At 36.1% G+C, this 15,409-nt stretch overlaps 1 protein-coding gene across 7 annotated transcripts in view; it reads left to right on the top strand.

The window, feature by feature from the left end:
- Window positions 1-15,409, top strand: part of LOC124366215 (ephexin-1-like) — a 178,173-nt gene that overhangs the window by 86,743 nt on the left and 76,021 nt on the right. For all 7 annotated transcript variants that reach the window (XM_046822595.1, XM_046822600.1, XM_046822599.1 and 4 more), the window contains exon 3: window positions 991-1,039. The gene's annotated coding sequence lies outside the window, so the exon portion shown is untranslated. The remainder of the gene's footprint in view (window positions 1-990; window positions 1,040-15,409) is intronic.

Here is a 15,409-nt window from a genome sequence, read left to right as displayed (position 1 = left end):
TTTTCCTTCTGTTCCTGTAGTCGGTGGGAACGTGCTGTGAAGTTACCGTTATGATCCAGTATTCGGCACACGGAGCACGCGCCACGGCGGCAATCTGCATCCAGTGTCGCCGCCAGAGCAGGGTCAAACACCTCCAAAACACAGTCCGTTGACAGTCACTCTGTCGTCTTCGGCTTGAAACCCGACATGAGTCCGATAAGTGTGACAGCTCGATACCAAGAAATGTTAAGTAGCCGTGGGGCAAGATAACAGAACAAGTTGCCTTGATGATTCCTTTTATTTAGATTTCAGAAGACATTGTTTAGATGAAGATACATTACAAACAAAGTGTTGTTGCTGCAGTTGAGAGGGATAATGAGGAAACCCAAGACGTACACGATCTCACCGTTGACAAGCGTAACCAATGGAAAGGAAGATCAAAATGGTTTATGGCCTTAGTGGTGGCAGTGAAGAGGTACAATTGCCCTAGAAAGGTGATGAAGTACACGAGTTGCCAGGTGTGTGATGAAGACATTTCTGCGCGTGAAGACAGAAGAAGACGTTAGTAAAATGGCAGTTAGTGTCGCCTAATGGACAAGATTGAACAAAGAGTGATGATTTTAAGGACTTTTGATGTATAGAATTCAATATGTTTTTGTAACAATTTGTAAATCTATTTATTTCCATTCGGGGAGGATTGAAAGTTCCTGTAAGGGCTTTCCAAGAAGCACTATTCCAAGAAGTGCATTATATCAAGGGAAGTGGCCCTCAGACGAGTTTTCCAAGTAAATAGTTTAAAAAATTGGAAAGGTCAAAATCCTCTAAAAGAGGGAAACAGTACAATGTTCTCTCTGTGAGTGTGGGACATTTGTCACTCCATGTACGGTTTATTGTTGTAGGCCCATTTCTTTCTGTAGCACGAACGGGCCACGTGCTCAGGTCGAAGGTCACGATTCGTGCATTTGTTTTGACATAATGGGACAGTGCTTAACGTGTCACGTTTGTTTACAGGTCCCAGGACTGGCGTGGACGGCTCGAACTGCTCGACAATTTCCTGCATGTGAGTCTATAGCGCATTTTATCATCTAGTTATGATGTTGAACTTTGGATTCTATTTTCGGAAATTTTGTGTTCAGGGTCAATGGTTATTGTTTTAAATAGTAGGAAGCAAAGTAACACCTAAAGGCCAGAAGGCCTAATTCAACGAGCATTGCTGCATCATTCGGGAGAAAGCAGCTCCAAAAACAACGCGACTTTTTCTGATGCAAATATTTTAGAAGATTTTTTACTAGTTGATAAACAATATCGTAATATGAACAGCAATATAGCTGATTATGTGTTGTATCAACGTACGATGCCTATGCTGTTTCAATGAGCACTGCTGCATTATTTGGAAGGAAGCAGCTAAAAAAAATCGAACTTTTTCAGATGAAAATATTTTATTAGATCGTTTACTAGTTGATAAACAATATTGTAATATGAAAAAGCAAAATAGCAGTTTATATGTTGTAGTAGCGTACGATGCCCAGGCTATTTCAATGAGCATTGCTGCATTATTTGGGAGAAGGTAGCTCCGAAAATAACGCTACTTTTTCGGATGCAAATTTTTTAGATCATTTTTTACTAGTCGATAAACAATATCGAATATGAAAAAGGAATATAGCAGTTTATGTGTTGTAGGAGCGTACGATGCCCAGGCTATTTCAATGAGTATTGCTGTATTTTATGTAGAAGATCGTTTACAAGTTGATAAACAATATCCTAATAAGGAAAAGCAATATGGCAGATTACGGGTTGCAATGACATACGATTCTCATATAGGAGTCAAACTCCTGCGGATGTTTAGGAATATAGACAGAGACCGCAAAAATTACATGGACCATGGTCGGCTACCTCTTTTGATGTTTAAAAATGTGGAGAATTTTTATGGCAAATGATTGATTAGGAAATAATTAACAGAACTGTTCCGAGTGCCTATACCGCTTATTGTAACACCAGTCTGTGTTTTTCCTACAGACATTTGTAATTCGAAAGTGTTATAGGTTATAGTCCTGCAGTTTGGCACAGATACTTTAACGTTGTTTACTACAACAAATAAACAAAAATACTCTCTCTGGTTTCAAACGTTTTCAAACTGCAATTCACAAAGGCCAATATAAGAACATAAAATTACGAAGAGATATAAAAAGCCAGGCTATAAAAACTAGATAAGATGCTACTTTAGTGCCTTGTCTGATTAACTGAGAAAATGCAATTTTACTGCTTTCCTGCAATCATAAGTAAAAACGTTTACACAGCGTTTATTGGCGTGTAGCGTAATAATAATTTTCTTTGGTTTTTATCATCCGAACATCGAATTCTTTGGTTTTTATCATTCGAACATCGTTTTCTCTATTTATAAGGTAGCTTTTTAATTTATAGGAATTGTTTTATCAATAGGGTTTCCGTGAAATCAGGTCTAAAATGTTAAAACGTCACTTATTTTGAAACTAAAACGAATTTTTAGTAGTAAGTTGGATTAAAATAATCTAAATAAAAGAAAAACTGTAACAAATAGTTTTGGAGTTGATAATTATGAAAAACATGCAATAAAACAAGATAATGAATGTAATTAAAAGGTTTTTTCTTGAATATATTTCACCATTAACCGCAGTTTTTCGCCACATTCAGCAAATGCGGACCTGTACAGTGGCGTAACTAGGGCTTGGCTTTGGTTGATTGGGGGGGGGAGAGGGGAGTGAGTGTGATTAATGAGCACAGCACACAAATTGGGGAGTAAAATAGAGTAAATCTGAATAATTACATCTCACCTGAACTTTTATTATTTACATAGGCCTAACTCAAGATAAAACATTACAGTGCTGCATACAAGACAAATTTGTTTTCTGTTATACAAATATTTTACATAATATTATGGCTCTATAGAGGGGGCCGATTATATCCCCCTCAACTCCCCCTCCCCAACATGTTACGCTATTGCTGCGTACAATAATGGTGCAATTTGCAACTCCACTGTGCAATTTAGAGTTTGAAAATAGTCTAAAGTCCAGACTAATAATATCATCAGACCTGGTGCAATCTGGAGGAGTTACTGTTAAGATGGTACAGTCGGTTTTTGATTGGGTTCCTCCCCCCCTCCTCCCTCGAAACAAGTTATCGTTTGTTTCCAATAATGTTGTGATTATCTACATGTGATTCTTAAGAACTGGGTTGCTCATGTTAAATAAAGTCTTCACTTTTTTTTACATGACTACTTTCTTTTACTCTCAGAGTAAGGTTCAGTTCATGAAGAATCCTTCGTTTTCCCACATTTCCCTCCAGGCTGATTCCAAAACAGCCCCGTCGCGTCGTGTAGATAGCTGCGAGCGGCAGTCTCGCCGCCATTAAACCGTCATTAAAGGTTTTCACCGATCGCAAATAAAAGTGCGCCAACATGCGTAGAAAGTCGCAGTCAGATTTTGCTCCCCGGGCAGGGTCGTTTGGTTAAGAGTCTGGCTGGAAAGTACTGATACCAGTTTATTCTCGGCTATCGGTTTGCGCCGTTTAAGGATGCACGCTCCCTCGAGATTATGGATGAGTGCAGCAAAAGCGCGATTGGCCGGTTGTTAGACCAGATATGCAATTGTTCGCTGCCTTGTTTTCGGGCCGTCTGTATACGGCAATAATTTGTCCGCTAGGTTTTATTTGCTCGTTAATGAAAACCATAATTTCATCAAAGACGACAATCATTTCATTAGAACCTTGCAACAACCATGACCAGATAACTTACATTAATTCTGCTCAAAAAATTATACCCAACAGGTTTTTCTTATTGTGGCTGAAAAATTTGTTGCATTTTTGACCATAATTAAGGATTAAAATGTAGACTAAGTCTCTTAATAGTTTTAATCCTGAATTTTAATTAGACTTTTAAAAATGTTTAACCCTTTTAGTGTGTATAAAAGCTATGCTGAATTCTCAATTTGTAGTATTACACGCTTAAGATCCGTTAGTTGCTCCCAAGTTATAAATGTTTTTTTATACGGCCATTTAACTGCAAACGATTTTATACATTATTCTACATTGTTAACTAGTAATAATAATCAGTGTTACACGGCTATCACTGGAGTTATCAGAATCAAACGTCCTATCGCTATGAAGATAAACGGACTTGCAACTGCCCAGTCGGAAATGGAACTACAACTCTTTGTTTAGAAAATGGGTTCTGTGGAAATGAGTTTATAAAATGTGATAGCTCTCTCAAACATTAGTCAGACCTCTGAAATTTTATTCTGCTACATGATGGGCACTACTTCGAGCGAGCGATTTTTTCGTTCGTCTCCACGTCCGGAGCCACTCGGAAACAAGAGATACTTCTTAGTTGTATTAAAATATTTGTTATATTTGATTGTTAGATTTTGTAACAAAAAATAAAAATAACAAGTTTTGGATCTCCGAATTTTGGGTTTAGCGTAGTTCACCTTCGTTTTAGTACAGAGTATGTAGTCTGATTGTGCACCTGATTAAACAATTAGATACCTCTTCAACTAGATTACACTATATTTTTTGCATTATGTATTCCAGTTGTATCTAATGTCGAAACGATGTAAAAAGTTCATTTTCGGGTTCTTCATCGTCGACATTCTTTTGGATTTCTTCAGACGAACATGACTTCAGACTCCAGGAGTCAAGTCTGTGATAGCGTCAGATTCCAGACGCTGCACTAAGAGGAAGGTGAACTGGATCGAAACTGAACATTCGCATAGAAGCAACCCTTCCCATCAAACTTATGTGATTGTTTTCGTTCGTTATTTGCCTTTAGAAAAATTAAGATTTGGGGAGTTTTATGACACGAAAAACCAACATTTTTACAACACTCTTATTTAGAAATTACACAACAATAATATACGAGATAAAATTCCTCTTTATCAGTACAAAAACAGTTGATATAAGGATACCACTCCAACCCTATCTAATACTTATTAATACGCGATATAAATTGGTAAATACATACGTCGTATTATAAATATAAAAAGTTCAAGTTAACTTTTAAGAGCGCTCACGTGATCTGAGCTTGAATGTAGGGTACTATCCCAAAGGGTGTTTTTCTTCTTTCGCCAGAAGTGCAGGAATGCACCACTAAAGCCCGTACTGACGGCTAGGGGCATTTCCGATCGGTACTTTTCCGACGTTAGATCATGTTGAACGATCTGGCACGTGATCTGAGGTTGGGAAAGTACCGATCGGAAATCCCCCATCAGTGTGGGCTTCAGTAACCTCGCACTTCTGGCTAAAGAAGAAAAACATTCCTCAGGATAGAACCCAAATTCAATCTCAGATCACGCGAGCGCTCGTAAAGGTTAACTTTAACTTTGGTACTAATAGTAACATATTTATGATAGCCTAGTCTAAACCTACTAATTTTCGTGTAGTAACAGGTAGTAGATAGGGACAGAATGGCCCCCGTATAATACCAAACTACCAAACATGGTTTATATCGTTATTTGTCTATAGAAAATATTGAGATTTTGAGACAAAAACGGAATTGGACTCTTGTACTTCACGAAAAGGAACTTTTTGACAAAATAATAATACTATGTGAGATCAAATTCCTCTCTTTCAGTACAAAAACAGTTGTCTTGGAAGGCATTGCCTCTTGAACAGATACACTGTCTGGTAAGTCAATAGGTTTGGAGACGGGAAGAGTGATCAGTACAAATGGAGACAGGAAATCTCAAGACCGACCGTTGGCTAGTGCTTGAAGGACAGCTCTTGAGATAAGAGGCGGGACAACACTGATAACGCTCGGTCTGCCATAGCTGGCAGCTGCGAGATGTGGGTAATACCACAATACCACTCTGCAGTGTTGGCATGCATACATACAGAGTTAATTGTAGTCTAATATCGATTTTACTATACGTAATCGAATGTTTTAATAGTGTTTATTGTTCTAGTCAAGAATTACTACATTTTTCAACAATTAACTTACAATATAAATATATTTGAAATAAGTATTATTAAGTAATTATGTATAAAACTTATTCGGGTTGTCCATAAATTACTGTACTTTATCAAACTATTCCATTTGGTTTTTCAGGTAATAATAAGTAGGAAATTTAAAGTATGGTAATACCTTGTTTATTAATCGTCTACTTGTCTGGAGTTTTTGGAATATTATAGTTACATCTTTAAATTGAATAAAAGTGTAAAGATAAAACGTTTCAAATTTTATATTTAACACCTGTTTTGAAAAAAGTTTCAGAAAAATTTCCTATCAGGTGGCAACATTGAGGTCGTACAAACGTTTTATAGTGTAATAACTTTAAAAGAGATTCAATGATAAATTTAATATTTTAGTGAAATATTGGTTAGTATTCGATAAATATTTTCATACCAAGTTAATTTTGCTACGACAAGTAATAACCGAGTAAGAAAGGTTGAACTGAGCGCCAAAATATACTAATCGAGCTATTAACGCCGTTTAACTACTGATTACAAATCAGCTGATAGTTGTATATAGCAGCTGAAATTACACACGCATTGTTGCCGTACTGTACACTCGTTATTAAATTTGTTTGAATGTAGGGCATTTCGTTTTGTTGAGTTAATCTTTAAGTTTTGTTTTACTTGTATGTAGTATAATTTTGTTTTTGAGTACACTGTTTGATTAGTTATTTTACAAAATTGTATTATTGTATGTTTTTATGAAACTTTTAAAAACAGGTCTTAATTAGAACGAGCAATTTGCAAGGTTTGAAATGTATGTTTACCTTTCTTCAATTTAAAGGTGTAACCTTTTCCAAAAATACCAAACAAATAGGTAATTTGTAAATTAAGAAATATAGGATGACCTTTCTTGTTTATTTTGACCTGACAATTCAAATGGTTAAGTTTGACCGAGTAACTTATGGACACCCTGTATAAACCGGCCTATTCCAATTTCTCGTACTCATGCATTTTCATGTGAGAAAATATCTAATTTATTCTTTTTTTATGAGATTTCTCTATTATTGTTAACTTTAAAGAAGGTGATACAAAAGCCGGCAATATTGATAAAAAGTGCAATGGTCACAGACAGGATATGAACCTGAGCTATCACTAAATTCAGACTCCAAATCAAAGCAAATTTTATTTATAGCTATTTTCGGCAGTCGATTGTATAATTTTTGTTGTTCTAAAGCTGATTGCTCTTGAAATGGGGGCGAAGTACATTAAATGCACTATAAAATATAATGGTCTTCCTATTTCTCGAGTATTTTTGTATTTGTTTTAAGAATTTTTCATAATCCAATATCTGGAGAACGGAGGACTCTTTGGGCACCCTCTGGGTTTGTTACTAGATTCATTTAATATCGAGTTTTCAAACGCCAGTAGGTGATATTGGATTGAACACCAATATATGAGAATATAGTTATGTAGTCCTGTGAAAGGGATCGAGTGGGTATGCATCAGTGAAGGTAATAACAAATTACACGGTTTGTCACTAAGTAGAGAAAGTGCCTTTGATGTGACAGCTACTAGGGTTTCATAGATGAACAGGCGATAGGACTACCCCAGGGATCGCCTCTGAATCCATTAGTATTGCTGCTTTCTCCGGACACCCGCTACTGGTAAACTGGGGACCGCCTGTTCGGTGGTGATTTATTTCTGAATTGAGGCCGATTACGAGGGAGAGTGCTAAACTGGAAACGGCAACAGAAATAGCAAACGCATTCCTTTTCAGCTTCAAGGTATCACATGCCGTTATATCACCCCGTTTTCTAATCTTTCTTTACAGTAACATAAACATTTTTCACCATTATTTCCGATTTTGAATGGAACCTAATTTACAATCAGTCAAGAATGTTTAAATATGAATAAATTGGTATTACGTGCAGGAATTTTCAATTTTCCTAAAAAGCGCTTTCCCTTTTCCTATTTACAGAAATATCTAGTTTATAAATTTAACTCTAGCTGTAGTTTCTTTCCTTATACCCGCAGGGTGAGATTTTCGCTCTTCCATTTCACTCTAGGTTTCAATTTCAACAGAGTGCATTGACCTAGATCAAACCTACATGTATCAGAGTAGTACTATGATCGGTAATAATAGTTGCTATGTCTAGCCGTAGAATCGCGCTGTTTCATGTTTTATTTTTGGGAATTTATCTTGGAAATCAAATAATGAACATGTCTTGTGCAGTGGGACTCGGATCTCATCCAGAATAAGACAATGAATAATAGACCAACGATTGAGTGGAAAATTTTAAGTGGATTTGTGGAAAATTCCAGAAACTCAAAAATAAGAGGCTGTGCAGTGTTCAGTATTATTTTACAAAAATCAAAATGAGTAAAGGTGAGAAGGAAACATAAGGCAGTTACTGAATCGGTCAAAGGTCTTCTTTAACTTTCAGGGTTTGAATTTAGAATTTATCTTCGCGGAACTCAATATCAAAGAAGGTCTTATGAGTAAGGGTGAGAAGGAAAGATAATGCAGTAGTTGACGATTTGTCTAAGCGTAAATCGAGATCAAAGGTCGTGAGGGTGAGGGTAACATGGAAAGATAATGCAGTGATTAAAGAGTTTACCTTCGTAAAAATCTAGATATAAGGTCTTGTGGGTGAGGGTGACATGGAAAGATAATGAAGTGATTAAAGAGTTAACCTTCGTAAAAATCAAGATCAAAAGTTTTATGAGTGGTGATGAGACGGAAAGCTCTTCTCTTAAGCTACAGCATTTTCATTCAACTTACGTCCACGAAACTCAGCCCAATATATCGTGTGTCTGCGGTGGGACAGCAGGCTATCTTTTCTCAGACCACTTGCGGAGGAAGTGGTCCCCCCCTGTAAGCTTAACTACCGGCCAATAAGTGGTCAGTGTACCGTGACAATGACCACTTCTCACACACTGTGATAGCGGCTGCAGCAAGAACCGCCCTTCCTTCGAGAGAACCGACGCGCGGTTTCTTTCTGCACGAGCGGGAACATCGCTCACCACCGCAAACCGAGAGAAACCAACCGACGATAAAATAATTGGGACAGAACAAACAATCTTCGGCCCGCTCTCGGATTTTACCCGCCAAATAGCTCTTTGTTTTTATAGAATATACTATGTTTATGTGCGGTTGGGTTTCTAGGATGCTTTAATTTGGAAATCACTACACCAGATTGACAATCGTCAGGATTCAAACAATTGCTCAGTGTCAATATAACAATTCTAATTAATTGATTTTTTTTTATCACATTCACAAATTATGAACACCTGGTACAGAGTATACCATATTAACAATTAAATTAAGATCTAATTAATGCTGAATCTCAAGGTGCTTACGAGTTCAAGTAGCCTTCGAAATGTCTTTCTTTTTGTAAATATTTATTAATAATGTAATTGTTGAGTTGACTATTTTTACGATCTTTACAAGCAGAGGATACCGGTAAGGGCTGTTTCAAACACTCTATCTTGTAAACTGTAAAGGTACTGTACGTTTTGCATATTGGAGATCCCTATATGTTATATATCTCAATTTTAAAACTGAATTATTTTGTTTTGTCTTGATTGAGACGTCAAACTTTTACACCAAGGTATGTCTGTACTTGAGATAAGTAAGGTATGATTTAACGGTTGAAATATCTACCTGTTCTGACTCAACCGCCACTTCTGTACATATACTCATAGCGATGCAATGAGTCATTGATTCTCTGTTGCAGTTTATCTGTAAAAATACGGTGCTGATTGTAAAGACCTGTATTATGTTTCGTTTTCTTTTTCTTTTCTGATAGTGTTGCTTGGAATCGATAGTTTATTTTAAGACTAAAAATGTAGTACAAACTGGCAGGAAGTAAAATTTGCAATGTTTCTTTATCATTAAAGATCTAAGGTCTACTGTAGTAAAAATATCAATTCGTTGTCGGAATTTAACCTTTCAAACACTGGACTTTGAAGTCTGGATTGAATTGTCGCTGGACTGAACACTGGATTGAAAGTCGCATCAGCTTTCCCATGAGACGCTATCCAGAAATTACATCTTAAAATATTCAGTCAGAAATATCGAGCAGTCAAACGCCACGCGAATTGGGAATCCAGGTGAAAGTCCGCCGATAATAGAATTCGTGACAGTTCGGATGGGTCAGAGACCGGAAGAAGCCTTTCAAGCCGTGCGGCTCCTCGCGGATATCCAGTGTCTGGAGGGAATCCTTATCCCTAAATTTGTCAGCCATCAGAAGTCCCGCGGCCCCTACACGGGACATACTCACTCGCACAAGTGGGCAGTGAGTGGAAACTACCTAATATCGCGATAACAGTTCTGTAATAATGTTCTGTACTGTGTTAGAAATATTTCAAAACTCAAGTGACAAGTATACAAGTTGATGTTGTTCTGTAGACACACGGATTTTAATGTAGTTTTGTATTGGTGTATTTGCAGGACTTTGAATTTCTGAAACTTGAGAAAATCATCATGTGTGCACGTTACTGTATAACGTGTATCTGTCTCTTCGATTACAAGCGTATTTCGGGCTACTAGTGGAGTCTAATTTGTAATAACTACTCTTTCCAGAATCTAATTTGTAATAACTACTCTTTCCAGAATCTTATTTCTAAAAGATCATTAAATGTTTACAATAGAATCAACAGTAATCGGACCCAACAGAATCAATGTTGCCATGTGAAGTCTCTAAATTCGTGTCTAGATTCCTGTCTCTCTAAGATTTCATTGAGAATCTCCTTTAAAAGCACAATCGTTTTTTGTACAAGATCTCCAGAACAGAATGTTGGTAACATGTAATACTGTAACAGTCCGTGGAGATTCATCAGGACCTGTGTTGAGCTTCTTTCAAAGAAGTTAGTTCTGTGAGAATAGTGAACTGAAGCGATGGAGGTACACTAAATGCATCAATTATTATGAGCAAAGATGTTCATATATCTTTGGACAATTTAGTGCCCCAGCTGACATTGAACAAGAACATTGGTTCAACATCTTCAGCAGAGGGGACTATGAACTTGATTTAGCTCCCACGTAGCATCCAACATACTACATAACCCATCGTATCATCCAATAAAAAGCATCAACAAACACTAAACATCATCCATCATATGATATTCAACATTGTTTGGATAGAACACTAAATTGAGTCACTTCTAACTTACTCCAAAATACAAAATCATCCAATATATTACATCATAAATGTAAGATAACATGATATACAACGTCGTCAATACGACATGTAATCTTCTTCTTTGGGACACGACTGTATTTATTCAAACCTTTAAATAAATTGAAGACTCTTGGAGCAATTGGAGCGACTTGTGGAGTCGCCTGATGACGAAACCTTTGGTAGTATTGTTTTATTAACATTTAGTACTTAAGTAAATATTTCACTATTTATGACACTCAGTGAAGAAGAAACTGGTTGTTGATAGATATCGATAATTGTTGCTATCTAATGTACGCCAAGTTGAGGTTGAATGCTAAAACCTTTGTACTTTGAAGTGGGAAGGCAATCACTTTCTGGATATTGACGATTTAGCTCTTGTCGAAGTATGTCAATCTCAACCGTAAATATGAACATTTGCCCAAATAAACCAGATATTTAGTGTTCCTTCGTCGTCGTCTCAGTTCCATTGTTTACTTTAAGAACTCTCTGAAATTATCTTCTTTGGAAGACTTAATTCCCAGTATTCCTGTGTTGTCATCTTCTTTGTAAGAAGTCTCAACACAGGTCTTGGTAAGTCTTAGAACTGACACTTTCTGTCCCAATGCCGACAACACACCTGAAAATACACACCTTTTTTACAAAGGGAGTGGGCCGTTAAAGAAGAACAATGGGTATAATTGCGGATATTGTAGGTTAGAAAGTAACGGGAACAGTTAAACGATAACGGTTATTAAAAATCACGCCTGCTCCAGAACACTGTTGCTTTCACTGTCGCACTTTGTCATTACACACTTGTTATAGCTCTATTATCCTAGTTGTTATGCCTAGCTCTTATATCCTGGCTACATTATACTAGCTAGCGATATTCCTAGTGAGGGGATAGAAAACACTAACGAAAGTCCTTTCTCTGCTCCTCGTGCAAGCCTGATCGCGTTGTAATTGCCAGCGATGACAGGGTTGCGTGTGTGCGTGTGAATCGGTATGGAATTTTGATGGTCCGATTCTATGTTTTCCAATCCCAAGTGATGGTTACTTCACAGACTGATTTGTTATCTCACATCTATCAGTTATCTCAAATTTTAAATAATCAGTTATCATTCTCAAATCTCAACGAAATTCCCACCTCAGTTTGTGGCCACACTTATAGTTCAAAAGTACCGTGATTCAGAACTAATCCAAGCCTAACATTAGTTCCTCTTGGCTTCATCACTTACTATTGTCAACTATAGCTGGATTAAACTTGGTATAGGGTTGAAGCCTGGATGATAGTAGTGAGAATAGAAGGTCCTTTGTGAATTTCCACTGTAAAAAAGCCTTATCCAAATGTAAAGGTTTACGTCCTCCCCTGTGATTAAAACTACACGATCAAGTAAAGTAAGTTTAATACCCCTTTCTCAAAACAGGCTAATGGGAACGTTTAATGATACAACTTAACTTTAAACGCAACCCCTATATTGTGTCTGAAATAAAAATTTGTATAACGTTTTTCACGAAAAAAAAACTGTATTTAGGTGCCCATAGACTCTTGTCCATAATATTTTTTGTAATTTCAAGTTTAGTGTTAAGAAACAAATTAAATGTTTCTGGTATGGTTTAATATAGGTACTAGAAGTTGTTTATATATATTTTCAAATGTTTCGGTTTCGAAAAGATAATTTTATGAAAATATTGAATTCAAATATCTAAATCACCCGCCAATTATGAAACTTCACTTTTGATTTAATATAATTTTTTAATATTTTGAATTAGTAGTTTCTGAGTGGTGGTCGTCCAGGAAATTCTTCAGGCTTTCGAACTGATTGAGAAGAGAGCATACGTATTTAATGATAGACGTATACGTTGCCTACACGCAAATGAGTTAATGAGTCGAATTCCGTATTCTAAATCAGCGGAAATTCAGACAGCCTATTTTGTGTGTGCAAGAAGTAAAAGCATGTTGATGGTATGGTTTATGAACGATGACAGACCGATCGGAACATCGTTCCCGGAGAAAGTGTGCACCTGTCATATAACATGTCATAGCTCGGTATTAAACACCTTTTAAGATTCTACGATGATGTTGCGCGCTTTCGCTCAATGTGCGACTGCCAGGAGAGAGCTAACCCTGAGACTGCATATCGAAATATCCTTACGTGTGCGACCAGAAGTGAAGCAGACAGTTGGTAAACTCGCAGTTTCTATCGCAGGAATGATTTTATGGCTAAACTAATGAATTCTTCGTTTCCAGTGCTAACCGTATTTACCCCATGGGAATAATCCAACCGTAGCTTTGTTTAGAATTTATTTCGTTGGAGGTGTGTTGTCGGTATCACACAAGATTGAAATAAAGCTACTTGGAAATCTAATTCTACCTTGTTAATTTGTGTTTAGTAGAAAATAATCCAACCGTAGCTTTGTTTAGAATTTATTTCGTTGGAGGTGTGTTGTCGGTATCACACAAGATTGAAATAAAGCTACTTGGAAATCTAATTCTACCTTGTTAATTTGTGTTTAGTAGAAAATAATCCAACCGTAGCTTTGTTTAGAATTTATTTCGTTGGAGGTGTGTTGTCGGTATCACACAAGATTGAAATAAAGCTACTTGGAAATCTAATTCTACCTTGTTAATTTGTGTTTAGTAGAAAATAATCCAACCGTAGCTTTGTTTAGAATTTATTTCGTTGGAGGTGTGTTGTCGGTATCACACAAGATTGAAATAAAGCTACTTGGAAATCTAATTCTACCTTGTTAATTTGTGTTTAGTAGAAAATAATCCAACCGTAGCTTTGTTTAGAATTTATTTCGTTGGAGGTGTGTTGTCGGTATCACACAAGATTGAAATAAAGCTACTTGGAAATCTAATTCTACCTTGTTAATTTGTGTTTAGTAGAAAATAATCCAACCGTAGCTTTGTTTAGAATTTATTTCGTTGGAGGTGTGTTGTCGGTATCACACAAGATTGAAATAAAGCTACTTGGAAATCTAATTCTACCTTGTTAATTTGTGTTTAGTAGAAAATAATCCAACCGTAGCTTTGTTTAGAATTTATTTCGTTGGAGGTGTGTTGTCGGTATCACACAAGATTGAAATAAAGCTACTTGGAAATCTAATTCTACCTTGTTAATTTGTGTTTAGTAGAAAATAATCCAACCGTAGCTTTGTTTAGAATTTATTTCGTTGGAGGTGTGTTGTCGGTATCACACAAGATTGAAATAAAGCTACTTGGAAATCTAATTCTACCTTGTTAATTTGTGTTTAGTAGAAAATAATCCAACCGTAGCTTTGTTTAGAATTTATTTCGTTGGAGGTGTGTTGTCGGTATCACACAAGATTGAAATAAAGCTACTTGGAAATCTAATTCTACCTTGTTAATTTGTGTTTAGTAGAAAATAATCCAACCGTAGCTTTGTTTAGAATTTATTTCGTTGGAGGTGTGTTGTCGGTATCACACAAGATTGAAATAAAGCTACTTGGAAATCTAATTCTACCTTGTTAATTTGTGTTTAGTAGAAAATAATCCAACCGTAGCTTTGTTTAGAATTTATTTCGTTGGAGGTGTGTTGTCGGTATCACACAAGATTGAAATAAAGCTACTTGGAAATCTAATTCTACCTTGTTAATTTGTGTTTAGTAGAAAATAATCCAACCGTAGCTTTGTTTAGAATTTATTTCGTTGGAGGTGTGTTGTCGGTATCACACAAGATTGAAATAAAGCTACTTGGAAATCTAATTCTACCTTGTTAATTTGTGTTTAGTAGAAAACATAAACTAAAAATACCCATGCTTTACAGGCTACTTGAAATTTGCCCTAAAGTGCTTTTATATTAGATTTCAAAACAGGTAACTTGTAAAGTTCAATATGCCACTGAACATTTTAAAAGCAACCCCTATCTTAAGCCCTCAAATACAAAATTGAACGTCTCGCAACTATATAAAAAAATTAGTTTCATTCCTTAAAACCGTTAAGCATTTTAAGTTTTTTGGAGTTCCAAGTTTAGTGTGATAAAAAATTAAATGTTTTTGGCAATGCAATACAAAACTGTACTAAAATGTTATCTAAATTATATAAATATAAATATATATATATATATATATTTATTTACTTTAATATTTAACATGATGTCTGTGGCGGACGCAATAGTGTGTTTGCTGAAGTGTTAGACCACTGAACTGTACACTATAGAGCACCAATAAAGGTATAAAAGGGGATTGGAGGCACTCTTGTTTCTACTTGTTATCGTATATGTCAAACAAAAAGATTCATTGATGAAATATCTTTTAATATTTTAGTTCATGCTTCTTACAACTATTATGATGAACGATTACTGAATAAAATAGGCTGA

Source organism: Homalodisca vitripennis, chromosome 7 (assembly GCF_021130785.1).
Source record: "Homalodisca vitripennis isolate AUS2020 chromosome 7, UT_GWSS_2.1, whole genome shotgun sequence".
Taxonomy (NCBI): domain Eukaryota; kingdom Metazoa; phylum Arthropoda; class Insecta; order Hemiptera; family Cicadellidae; genus Homalodisca; species Homalodisca vitripennis.
This window is presented reverse-complemented; position numbering and strand designations above follow the sequence as displayed.